Source organism: Lycium ferocissimum, chromosome 4 (genome assembly GCF_029784015.1).
Source record: "Lycium ferocissimum isolate CSIRO_LF1 chromosome 4, AGI_CSIRO_Lferr_CH_V1, whole genome shotgun sequence".
NCBI classification, from domain to species: domain Eukaryota; kingdom Viridiplantae; phylum Streptophyta; class Magnoliopsida; order Solanales; family Solanaceae; genus Lycium; species Lycium ferocissimum.
In genome coordinates, this window is record NC_081345.1 from 46,243,953 (window position 1) to 46,257,993 (window position 14,041).

A 14,041-nucleotide genomic window follows, 5' to 3' on the forward strand; every position below is an offset into this window, starting at 1 on the left:
TTGTTATCACTTTATTTGTTACTAGGGTTTATTTGGGAATTTCAGTGTCAAAGTTAGGATTTTTTTGGGTATTTCCTTGTTGCTTGTGTGTTGTGAGGTGTTGGGGAATATAATGGATGACTATATTCTTACTTGTTTTCACCATGGGGGTACAGTTGTGGAAGACCCCGTAGTGGGTCCCACGTACAAAGGGGAATTAGAGGTCTTTGGTCTTCTTATCGATAAAGACCATTTTAGTCTTGTTGAGTTGGAAGCATACACTAAAGATCTTGGGTACACGAAATGTCCTTGGATTACTATACCGAAAAGATTGATGATAGTGCCTTTGTTCAGGCTTACTTCCGATAGACAATTCTTAGGGCTTGTGAATGATTTAAAACATAGTGATGAGTTTGATGTGTTTGTGGTCCATGGCATTGATGAGATGGATGAGTTGCTGAACCAATTGGTTTGTTGGTAGGGCCGAGAGGTGATGATTGTATTAATGACCCATGTGGCAGTGAAGCTAGAACAACACATGTGTGGTGGGAGGGAGTATAAATACTAATGTAAATGTTCCGGATGGGGTAACGACATTTCCAAAGAAGGCTGAAACACCTCGAAAGGAGAGATTTTGAAACACTTCCAAGGAGGCTAAAACATTTCGATTCCAAATGTGGGTGAAACAGTCAAATAGGGGTGAAACGAGATCCAAATGGGGGTGAAACAAATTTGAATGGGAGTGAAAGCAGAGATCTAAATGGTGCGAAACAGGTCCGGAATGATGGTGAAACAATTCGAATAAAGGCGCAAGACAAATGGGGATCAATCGGATGTTAGTAGTTACGAATCGGATTTTCCCGGATCTTGATGATTCGGATGTTGATGAAGAATTGAGAAACCTTAGAGTGAAAAAGAGGAGTAAAAGGAACCCCGATCCTAGAAAGAAAAAAAATAACACGGAGGAAATATCATTAGGTGAAGAAATTTGGTGTTGATAGAGGCTTTGAAGATATTGGTAGAAATAAGTATGCTAGGTATGTGGGAAGATTAGGTGGAGATGAGGATTATATTGACAGTTTAGATTGTAGTAGTGATGATAGTGATGATGAGTTAGATGCTGATGCTGTAAGGGGTGTTGATCTACCAGCAAGAAGGAAGAGCACAAAGGTCAGGTATGATCCAGCTTGTGTAGTTGCTATTTTTGAACTTGGTATGGTTTTGAAAATGAAAAAGTATTTAGGAAAGCATTGGGCGATTATGCATAGAATCAAAGTTAGTCTTAAGTTAAGGCCTAATCAACACAGTAAAGTAAGGGGTGAGTGTAAGGGTAACAAACGGTCAAGTGGTTGTGTTATCTTACTGTGGATAAATTCTGGTGACTTTATGATTAAGAGCTACCATCCTGTACACAAGTGTACAACTTTTAACAAGAACAAAATGTGCAACACCAAATGGCTTCTTCTTTAGATTTAAGGATGAAATAGTTAAGCGACCATCTTTTGAGAATATGGGAAATACAAGACATGTGCGGGGATAAGTTAGGACTTTATGTTGGTAGGACAATTTGCTACGAGCTAAAATCGATACTAAGAGAGTATGGGTGATTGGAATTTAGAGTTTACAAGATTGTGTGACTATCTTTGATATGATAAAACGGACAAATCTGGTAGTTGTTTGGGTGAGGATGGATAGAGAAAGTTGTCCGGGGAAGAATTTGTTTGTGTACTTCTGTATGCCTTGGATGCATTGAAGAAGGGGTGGATGGAAGGTTGTAGGAGAATAATAGGTTTTGATGTGTATCTTCTAAAGGGTGCTTGTAAAGGTGAGCGCTAGTAGCGAGTTGGCAAGAATGGAAACAATCGGATGTTTCTACATAGCCTAAACGATTGTTGACTCGGAGAGACATAGTTGGAGATTTTTCATTAATTACTTGAAAGAAGATTTGCGGTTAGGCTGCGGAGAAGGTCTTACTGTGATGGCGGACATGCAAAAGGTAATGTACACGATAACTTGTTTAATTTCTTCTTGTTTCTTCTTGTTGAGTGTTTATTTAATAATTTCTTTTCTTTGAAGGGTTTCCATCTTTTGTAGAAGAATTGTTACCGTCTTGAGCATAGGAGATGTGCAAGACATATCGAGTCCAATTGGGCATCAAGAATGGAAGGGTGAAGAGAAAGAAAACAATTTTGGAGATGTTCTGAGGCCGAGTTTGAAGTGAAATTCGGTCGAGCTTGATAAAATGAGCAAACTTGGTAATGATATTTGTCTTGATTTATTGCATTATCCAAAAAAAATCATGGGTGAGGGCATACTTTAAAGAGCATTCTAAGTGTGATGTTGTTGAGAAGAACATGTGTGAGACGTTCAGTTCATGGATCTTGTCTTGTAGACACAAATCAATTATAACCATGTTGGAGGAAATTAGGAGAAAGATAATGACTAGACAATGTGATATGATTAAGTTTGCCAACACTTGGATATACGAGATTTCACCCATAGGCTAGACTTACCTTAGAGGATAATAAGGAAATGGCTAGGGGCTGCAAGGTTTTTTGGAATGCTGATGTTGGATTTGAGATTGGAGAGGGTAACTACAAGAAAAATGGCCTTTAGGGAAGGAAAATCTAGTCCCTAAAAGTTCAAATCTGGTCCCAAAAAGGTCAATTACGACGGGAAAATTCTGGTCGCCACCCGTCGTAATAGCCTCCCGCTTACGCTAAAGGCCAATAGCGACCGGTTTAAAAATCTGGTCGTTAAAAGTTTTTAAGGACGGTGTTTATATCTCGTCGTTATTGCATTTTAGAGACTACATATCTCGTCCCTAATGGATGATTAATATCATGGAAAATAAATATTTTTTGGTCGTGAAACCTTTTTAGCGACCAAATTCACTGATCTGATTATCTTTAGAGACGAGCATTTAGGTCTTTATTTGAAATTATTGTACTAATTTTAACAAGCATATTTATTTTTATTCATCACGAGTGGTCCCTAAAGCTCGATATCCAAAAAAGTTATTTTTATCAATAAATATCAAATGGATATTGAAAAAAGTACATATAAAAAGCTTATATATAGAGAGAGAGAGAGAAAAGAGCTAGTTATTAATTACAATAAAATGGTTAACATCGCATGATGTTAGTTTCAATATTTGCTTGACACCTTAACAAAAAGACATTGCTAACACCCCGAGCTAGACTATTATATTGAGTTGTACATAATATTTCTAGCAAAATAATGCATCTTGACTTGTAACTTTGATCTTCAAAAACCTGTAAGTACAAAATTTGAAAAGAATGAATAACTCTTAGTAAGATAATTAATATATGTAAATGTTACACTAGTAGTGGTTATACCGCTTACCCCAAAGCAATCTAAATTCATTAGGTGTTATCCAAAGAAAATCATCGAGCCTGCAAGAGTATAAAAAAAATTTAATTAGAAAAACTTCGGGACATTAACCAAAACGCAACTAAAATAATAACTGTGTCAAGCATAATGGAAGTGTTTGAACTTAAGAGTCATTTCCATTTAAAGAGAAACATGCTTCTTTAGAATATGTTCCCAACTAAATTTTTTACATAAACTATTGATGTTAAGTCTCTTGTACAACAAGACACTCTTCTTGCAGAAGAATATATGTTTCTTTTAAACTTCCGATAAACTCTCTTATACAACAAGGAGAATACCAAATCAAGAATTTGCGAGAGAATAAATTTTGCAGTTGGAGACAAGAATTGTATGGTTAATATATAGACAGGCAATAGGGTTGGAATATTGGAAGCTACTAGCATTGGTGGTGAAGATAATATTATGCGATAAAGCTCTTCAAAGCAGTTGTTTGAAATTTTGGTTAGAAGTACAGCTAGCCTTTGTTACTGTACTACTGCAAAAATTTCAACTAGTATGGAGAGATAATATATGTAAATGTTACACTAGTAGTGGTTGTATCGCTTACCCCCAAAGCAATCTAAATTCATTAGGTGTTATCCAACAAAATCATCGAGCCTGCAGGAGTATAAAAAAAAAATTAATTAGAAAAACTTTGGGACACATTAATCAAAACGCAACTCAAATAATAAGCATGTCAAGCATAATGGAAGTGTTTGAACTTAAGGCGTCGTTTCCCGTTTAAAGAGAAACATGCTCTTGCTAGAATATGTTCCCAACTAATATATGTTCCCAACTAAATTTTTTACATAAATCGTAGATGTTAAGACTTTTGTACAGAAAAAGACTCTTCTTACGCAATATATGTTCCTTTTAAACTTCCGATAAACTCTCTTATACGGCAAGGGAGAATACCAAACCAAGAATTTGCGAGAGAATATGTTGCGGTGAGACAAGAATTGTATGGTTATATAAAGACAAGCAACGGGGTTGGAATATTGGAAGTTGCTAATGCGGTGGTGAAGTAGAATATTCTGCAGCAAGCTCTTCAAAGCACTTGTTTGAAATTTTGGTTAGAAATACAGCTAGCCTTTGTTCTTTCGTACTTCGCAAAAATTTCAGGCTGTATGGAGAAAAGGAGGATTATTTATCATCATGTTCGAGTCCTATGGGAGGAGAACATCGTGGTAATTTTTACTAACTATGTGTTCTTTTTTTGCGGGTGTTGTATATGCAGGTAGATCATTTTCACTAGACCTGTAGGATGTCTAAAAACTGTAGGTTGCACCTTCATGTTGGCGAAGACTGGAACTGGCATCATAAAGGAATACAAGGAAACCAGCAATTCAGATATATATTCAACAAGTTCAGCATGGAATTTCTGCAGGAAACTAGGAAATTGGAAACATGACTGTACTATTGGCTTGGTGCGTGATTGCTTTAATTTTGAATATACAACTACTACCGTTGATTCTATTTATCTAGAAAATGATGTGGTGTAGGTGTGCTCCATATTTGAAGCCGGTTCTCTTCCCATTAATCCTACGATTAGAGCAAGTGATATGGGAATTTATGGTTTTTCATCAAAAAAAAAAAAAAAAAGAAAACACGGTGAAAGGGTGCGGACTAGCAAATTTGGCTTTATGGGGCATACTTTTAGTTATGTTTTATGGGACACACTTTTAGCTAAGGCATTACTAAAAGTTTCCTTAAAAAGTTAAAAAAATATATATATATGCTTCGAGGAAAGTCCGCCCTCCGGCGGACTTTTAGTTGTGTTAAGTAAAAGTCGCCGGAGGGGCGGACTTTTAGTTGTGTTTAAGTAAAAGTCTGGGAGAAATGCGGACTTTTAGTTGTGTTTAAGTAAAAGTCTGCCGAAGGGGGCAGACTTTGCTAATCCTTATGCAGCGTTGGTAGAGGATGGGGATGATGTGGTGGTGTTAAATGATGAGAATATAGGTGCAGTAGTCTTTCATGAAGATCCTAAGGTGATTACGGATGTTAGGATTGAGAATAAGGAGGAAACTTGCATGCGAATGGCGGTGATTTACAAGCGGCGGTTGCCATTTACACAAGATAAAATTTACGATGAAAATAATGTGGATAATGGGAAAAATGCTATTGATGCGGTACGATCGACGGGTTTTCCGATGAAGAGGGAATTTTGCAAGTTAATGCGGGGGAATCTGGAAATTTGCAGGTTGAAGAATCGAGAGAATGTTGATGCTGCAGTGGTGCCAGTGGTGGAGGACAGTCTTGGGAAGCAGTTGAATGATAATTTAGCTGGTTCTTTCTCTGGGAAAAAAGACAGTGGTATGTTAACGGTTTAGTGCACCAGTGGCGAGAAGATTGAAAAACCAGTGGAGAACGCTACAGCTCAAGTGTAGAAAAATCAAAAAGAGGCATCAGCAGTTGGGGAGGGAAATATGCAGCTGGTTGCTGATCATCATGCTGATGGTAATCATATGGAGGTTGTGGAAAATCTTGTTGCTTTGCAACTTGTTGCGATGCAATTCATGTAATCGAAAATTCTTCAATAACATATAAAATGCAAGAAAGGAAAAAAAAACTTTTTTAACTTTGGTGTTCTACGATTAGAGCTATTAGTAGCGGTGACTTCCTACCATGAATTCCTTCAAATAGTTGTGATTATTCAACTGTTCCAAAGTTATAAATTGTACCTTTCACTTTAAGAACTAATGGTTTTGTAATTTATGTTAGAGCTAACTTATTTGAGATCTTCACTTTTACGGATACTCATTATGGAGGTAGACATTTATAAAAGTTTGTCCATAAAAGTTAAATTCACATATATTTGGTTAGACCTTGCTTCAAAACATGGGTTCCATAACTTTTTCAAATTTTTCCTATTGAGAGTGGAAGAGTTAAACACAAAAAAAGAGTATTGCAATCTTCTCGATGCTATTATTTTCGAAGTGCTAAATACAAATGACAATAGAGACTAGATGGGCTATGAGGTATAAATGTATTTAGCCGAAAGTAACAAGAGTAGTCCCTATTTGCCTTGGCAAATCTCAACATGGCCTTTCTAATCCTAAACACATACCCACAACATACAACACAAATTACCGAAACTAAACAAAAAGACATTCATACAACCAAAATAAGACCACAAATCCAACTCGAAACATACTAAAACGAAATAAAGATTGAGTTTTTAAATAGAAATAGAAGGTTTTTCAGATCATAAATACAAACCCAAAAGAATAAGCTCAAAAGTTCAACTTGGTGCATATACAAAACATTGAAACGAGAATCAAAAGAGTGAGTTCTTAGATAGAAATAGAAGGTTTTTCGGATCATAAACACGAGATCCAAAAGAATAAGCTAAAAAATTTGACTTGGTGCATATACGAACATTGAAACGTAATCACAAGATTGAGTTCTTAAATAGAAATAAAAGGTCTTTCATATCATAAACACATACCCAAAAGAATAAGCTCAAAAATCCAACTTGGTGCATATACAAAACACTAAAATAGAATCAAAAGATTTGAGTTTTTATCTTTTTGATTCTAAACGCAGAAATAACAGAAGAGATATCAAAAATTATAGAAAAAAACAAAGATTGAGAAGCAGCAATAGTACCTTGAGAGGTTTTTGATGAATAAGAGAAGAATCTGAGGAATTAAGAAATCTATTGGTAGATCTATGGGCGAAAGATGATGGATACGATGTGTAGAGACTATGGTACGAGAATTGTGACCACCTCGTGTTTTGAGAAGACAGAGAGTTTAATTTAACTTTTAGAATGTTTTATTTCAGTGTATACTACGTTTTCACTTACTTTTGGCGCCTTATTTTTGCCGAAAACTTAAGTTTTTATTTTAGTACACTGCTTTTAGCGCCAGTTTTTTGGAAAATAGTAGCCTTTTAATATTTTAATATTATATTTGGTGGCATCTTCCTACTCAAAGCTCATCAATTATAATTTGGGACCGGTTATTAAATTCTTTTGGGACTAGATTTAGTACCTTCGCAATAAAATATAGAATTAAGGACCGAAATAAAATCTCGTCCCAATAAATGTACTTTTAGAGACGAAATTATTAACTCGTCCCTAAATATTGGTCGCAGATAAACCTTTTTCTTGTAGTGGTAAGTATAGGCATACAGTTAACATGAGTACTAAGAGTTGTAGTTGTAGAACTTGGCAATTGAGAGGAATTCCATGGCAAAGACGTCTTGTTTGTGCATACTACCACATAGAACTAGAGCATGAACACTTTGTGGAGCATTGGTATAGCAAGGATACATTCTTAAAGGCATATAGTCATTTCATCCAACCAATTCCAAATATGAAGATGTGGCCTGAAACAAACAATCCAAAGATTGAGCCTCCTGCACCAAAACCAATGCCTGGCAGGCCGAAGAAGAAAAGAACAAAAGGCAAAGATGAACCAAAAAAGATGAGGTATGGAAAGGTGTCCGAAAAGGGGAAAAATAACTTGTTCAAAGTGTCATCAACAAGGACATAACAAGAAATATTGCAAGGTAAAATAGTTTTCTTTGAGTTGGTTAACTTGTTTATCATGTATTTTGGGTTTTTAAGTTGGTTACTGCCTTTAAATATGCAGGTTGTGTCAGGTGCAAAATCACCTAGCCAAAGTTTACAAGACCTGTGAAGCACCTAGCCAAACTGCACCTACAAGCTTAAGCCAGCCTACACCTTCAGCAGCAGTTTGTGATGATACAACTAGAGTTAGGAGGGTGAATCAATCAAAAAGAGTTAGAAGCTCAAGCCAGCCAGCCCCACCTACAGATACAAGTATTCCTATTACAAGAGGAATAACAAGTCAACTACCTCCTGAAGAAGACAAGTTCTTTGGACAGAGAGAGAGACAAGGTTGCAACTGGAGAGGAACACTCGCAAGTAGGGGACACAAGAGGGCAAATTTTCATGTTCGATTTGGCATATACACAAGTACAAGTGGAACTCAAATACTAAATGTAAGTCAATTCTAACTTTGGTCTCTAAAACACAACTACATGTAACAAAACTGACTATGCTTCATTTTTCTGCTAAAATGCAGCCAGGAACATCAAGCCAAAGGATTCTAGAAACTGGTTCAGCTTACAAGGATGCAAGTCCAACAGGCATAGACCTTGGTTATAAAGCTAGAGGATTGAGATGGAAAAACAAGGAAGCTGTCACTGGCCCCCAATTGAAGCAGATGGCAAACAAGAAGAAGAAGAAGAAAGAGGCGATTAGGATAGATGTAGTACTTAATTGGCAATGTAATATGGCACCAAACAATTTCTCTTTTTGGATGGTTATTTTGGCAATACGATACTTATATGTAGCAAGAAACAATTTGCGATATTTTAATGTTTGCTTTTGGCTACTTGTATGCTAACTTTGAGCTCATTCTTAAGCATGTTAATATATTAGCTACTATTTGGGGTTACTTTGTGCTCATTATATACCTGTTGTTGGTGTTTAAACAGTTCTGCTAATGTAATTATAGCTGCAGTTGGTGTTAAATAACATTGACCTACCTGTTGTTGGCAATAATATGTAGCATAAACTTATTGGAAGCAGGCCAGGTTTTTATGCAACTTGGTGAGCTCAAAACAGAGCATTGTTGGCAAATACAGTATAGACAAAACAACATTTCATTTCATTTCATTCAAAATGCTGGTTTACATGAGTGACTGTTGGCCAAAGTTCAGCCATGCCAAAATACAAAATTGTCACAACAATGCAGTAACCAAATTACATTCCAAGAATCCTAACAATATTACAACTACACAACTTAGCAAAAGGCAAGTACTTAAGGAGCACATATTGTACTGCTCCATCTAACAATTTGGCTTGATTTTTCATATCCCGAGCATCACAAAACCAGCAAACAATGGCAAAAGAACAATGATCATGTTTCTTGCTCGAATTCTTTTCTCCTCAAAAGCCTTCACTTTCTTCAACAAACCCCACATCACCCTATTTGCTTGCGCAGGGTGCCTATCTTCAATCCAAAAGAAATAATCACAACCACCCATTTTCTACAAAACCAATTTTCAACCCAACAATTAATCATCTAATAAATAATTAAATAAGGAATGAATGAAGATATAAGTTTACTTTTGGTATTTTACAACATAAAAATCTGCGACCTGGGTTTAATTGGGTCCAAGAAGTCTTCAATAATGCTTCATTACCACATCTACAATATCAGGCATGTTCATCAAAAAAACTCCATGAAAGAGTCGGATAAGCTCGACATAATAGTAACAACAATGGAAGAACGAACGTGATGAAGCAGAAAATATTAGCATGAAGCAGAAAATATTAGCTTGAATTTGAGGGAAAATATTGATCGTGAAAAGGGGCTAAAATTAGGGCTAAATTGGATTTAATTTTGAAGTGGAGAAGATGATATATATAAAAGGGAAGTAATAATACATTGACTCGCCACATAGGATTAAAAAAAAAAAACTTACACGCGCGTTTTTTTGACTGATAACACGCGACATGCCAACGGTGCAAAAATTGTCTAACTGGAACAGGTATTGCCCACCTGAGGTGTCTAAATGAAACAAGGTCCACTTTAGGTGCTCAAGTGAAAGAAGTGGACGATCACAGATGTCTACCGATGGGTTTGGCCTTTTTTATATTACAAGAACAGTTTATTATTTGATAATAGGTCAAATAGTTTACCATTTTTATCAGATATCAATTAATGTTTATCATAACGATTTACTTGTACGAAGCATCGTGTTCACGCAGTGTCTGGGGAAGGGTCGCATCCCGTACGGGAGTGTAGTGTAGGCATTCTACCCCGGCATAAGCATCATTGGTCGATTTTACAACCCAAACCATGACTTATAGGTCACACGAATACAAGTTGACCTTATAAGTAACCTAATTGTGTAAATATCTTTTATATTGTTGGACACCTACCCTTACCTTTTCTAACAAGATTTGACTTAAATATACTAACAATGTAAAATAATTTCACGATCAATGCGTTTTAACATGTTGTAACAGATAATGTATCTTATTTTCTAGATTACTAATCTCAAATTTTTTTGGAAGATTGATTGTAGATACCAATCTTATAATAGTTTTAAAATTCTTATATTGTCAGTGTATAGAAACTAAATTCTTTCTAAGATGGTTGTCTTGCTACTTTTAACTGGTAACCATGATTATCCAAGAAGTCTTGAGATTGTATCCACCACTCTTTTTGATGGGTAGAGAGGTACATAAAGAGACCAAATTAGGCAACTTAACACTACCAAGTGGAGTGCAACTCTTATTACCAACAATATTGTTGCATCATGACCAAGAAATATGGGGTGAAGATGTTAAGGAATTCAATCCAGAGAGGTTTAATTAGTGAAGGAGTTAATAAAGCAACAAAAGGGAAGTTTGCATACTTTCCATTTAGTTGGGGACCGAGAAATTGAATTGGACAAAACTTTGCAATGTTCTAAAATGGCACTTGCTATGATTCGACAACACTATGATTTTGAGGTTTCTCCATCTTATGCTCATGTTCCTTATTCAGTGTTCACACTTCTACCTCAATATGGGGCTCAACTGATTCTACACAAGTTGTAGAATAGATGAATTTGAATCTGGAGCTTCTTGTAGTAAAAATTAGCTTTACTAAGTTTACTATAGTTAGTATGCACCACTTGTTTCATTTTTTTTAACATAGTATTGGAATGTTATGTTTGATTTGTAAAAGAAAATTGGTTTTGGTCTTATTCATGAAGAGTGTATTGATAGATTATTATAGAATCTATTTGCTATTAAGGGGCCCTTGGTTGGTTAGCAAATTATTAGAAGTTGGTGTTCAATTCCCAGCGGATTGCCAGAAGATTTGCCTTATCATAACTTAATGGATCAGCACGATGTAGTACCAAAAGTTCCACTGGAGCACTAGGAGCTCTACAAATGGGCTTGTCCTAAGTCCTGATGAATCAGTAGAATTTTAGCATGTATCGTGTCATAACTTTGGGAAAAAATGGGGTCATTCGTACAAATTGTCCTTAGGGAATTTTACATAAATGACTACACTTTGGGGGTTTAAAATTTGCTATAGCTACAGTTTCAATATTTACATTGCGTAGCTACTGTTTCCCCGCTGTATTCAAAAAATGGCTCGCTGTATTCATAAAACGGCCTAGCTGTATTCATGAATACAGCGAATAAAAAAATTTCAAAAATTCTTTTCACTGTATTCAAGTCATATGTATTCAACTCAGCTGTATTCATGTCAAATGTATTCAACTCAGTTGTATTCATCTCTAGCTACTTTTACATTGTATTCACTTTATTGTATTTAAAAATCAAAGGATATTCAAATAACATAAATACAAAAAATATTGTATTCAACTTGTTGCATACAATTTTTTTTTAGTGAAGACAGCAAGTAATACACTAAAAATTGAATACATAAAAACATAGATACACTAAAAATTAACAAAAACACTCAAAAAAACTGAATACAAAACAATAAAATGAATACAATCTAAAAAATTAACCAAAAAACTCAAAAATAATGAATACAAATGCTCCGATGATCCGGAGCTTCACCGCCGCCACCTCAACCACCACTAGATCTGGTGAAACCAAACAAAATATTAAACAGAAGGGGTGGTGATTTGAGAAGCAGTGGAGGGATGGTCGGGTTGGTGGTTTCGTGGTGGCTGGAGATGGAGGGCGTGGTGGCAGATCTGTTGGGTGCTGTCGGAGTTCCGCCGGCGGTGGTGGTTGTCGGAGCAGAAGAAGACGGCTTAGAGAGAGAGAAGTGATGAAGGAGAGAGAAAATGAAGGAAAATGGGAGGAGATTGTGAGAGAATAGAGAGAAAATAGTTTTTAATTCTAAATACAATATAATTTTACTATACTAGTTACCTTATGTAATTGACATATAAGATTTAGCTATGAGATATAATTTGGGCAAAATATAGCTACTAAATGTAAATAAGGCCTAATGTTCTCTACACTATGTAGATTTCCCTTGTCCTTATTCGGGGGTGGTCTTTAACTTTTGCCTCTCAAATTGCTGGTCTGTAATTTTTACCCTTCGACACTTTAAGTGACCAAAATATCCCTGAGATTCAGGGTTTAAACTCCAGCAAAGTATAAAAAAAAAAAAAAAAATCGCAAGACAAAATTTCATTGCAAATTAGGCCTATTCGGGCAAAAGTTAGGTCTTTAAGGTCTAACTTCTATAGAATCCCAGCAGAGTAAAAAAAAAAAAAAAAAAAAAAAAAAAAATCTGCCTTGCGAAATTTTTGCCTTAAGCCATTATAAGGCAGAATTTTCGCGAAGCCTTGCTTTGCAATATTTTTTTTTTTTACTGAGCGAGGTTCGAACCCAGAACTCAAGATATTTTCGGCCACTTTTTTAAGCGAATGGCAAAAATTAATGACCAACAATTTGAGAGGCAAAAATTAAAGACGCTGCCTTTGAAGGGAATCCGCGCAAGAACTTGAAAAAAATAGGGGAAAGAACAAGGATGCCCATTACCCGCCCATACCCCCATTACTTTCGTACCCCCAGAAAAAATCAAAAATATTTACCCGAGATGCCCCTTAGTTATGATACCAACATGGTATATAAATATGTTGAGATGGTATCATGGAATATGCTTCAGTCCTTCTCTCAGTCCTCCATGATACCATCATGGTATATAAATATACTGAGATGGTATTATGGATGATCATGTTCATTTATTTAAAAAGACACACTTTTCTCGAAAAAAAACCTCTATGATGCCATTGTCTTATATACATATACCGTGATGGTATCACGAAGGACTGCTTCAGTCCTTCAATGAGACACTCCTCAGGACAATGGTACGATCATGATATATAAATCTATTAAGATGGTATCATGGAGGACTGTTTCAGTCCTTCTCGTAGTCCCCTATGATACCATCGTGATATATAAATATACTGCAATGGTATCACAGAGGAAGGGGTTTGGCCGAGAGGTATGTCGGGTAAATATTTCCAATCGATGGGGGTAGAGGCGAAAACAGTTGGGAAGGGATATGGATGCGTAAATATTTTATATTTTAGGAGTATTCAATGATGTTTTCCCAAAAAGATATCCATACATTATAGCGGATGGGCTAGTCATGGACTCATGGTGAATCATCAAGATTTGAGTACGCATTGTGTCGTGAATTAGGAACAAATTATTCACAAATCCAAACGAATCATCATAGGTTTTCAGAAAAATTTCACCGACATCTTTTTGCTTCAAACAAATTGCAAATGATTTCAGATTTGATAACATTCTAATACCAATCCTAACAATTCCCAATTGTTAGATTCAGCGCAAACCTTCAAAAATAATTGGAAGAGCCACGACAGAATATGGGTCATTTAAATTGGGTATTGAGATCGTAAGATGGGTTGCTACTTGCTACATTTAATCCACTTTATTAAGCTTATTAAATAACTAGAAGAGCCACACAAAATATTTGGTCAATAAATATATATTTTCCGCCCAGGTTGTATATTCTAAGTATTTACCTAGATTTTAGTTAGATGATTTCTACGGGACCAAAAAACAAATTGGTGACTTTATTTTTTTTAAATATTTTTTACTTGGGTAACAATCAGTGAGATTTTTCCTTTATTAAAGTTATAATCTCTTCACTGGATTTTCAAACTTGTAAAATTT

At 35.7% G+C, this 14,041-nt stretch overlaps 1 long non-coding RNA gene across 1 annotated transcript; it reads right to left on the minus strand.

Moving 5' to 3' along the window:
- Nucleotides 1–8,993: 8,993 nt before the first annotated feature.
- On the minus strand, nt 8,994–9,658 carry LOC132054783 (uncharacterized). Its single transcript, XR_009414363.1, has 2 exons — nt 9,476–9,658; nt 8,994–9,396 (listed from the first exon to the last, which is right to left on the minus strand). It is a non-coding gene; the product is annotated as an uncharacterized LOC132054783 (long non-coding RNA).
- Between the last annotated feature and the right edge of the window lie 4,383 nt (nt 9,659–14,041).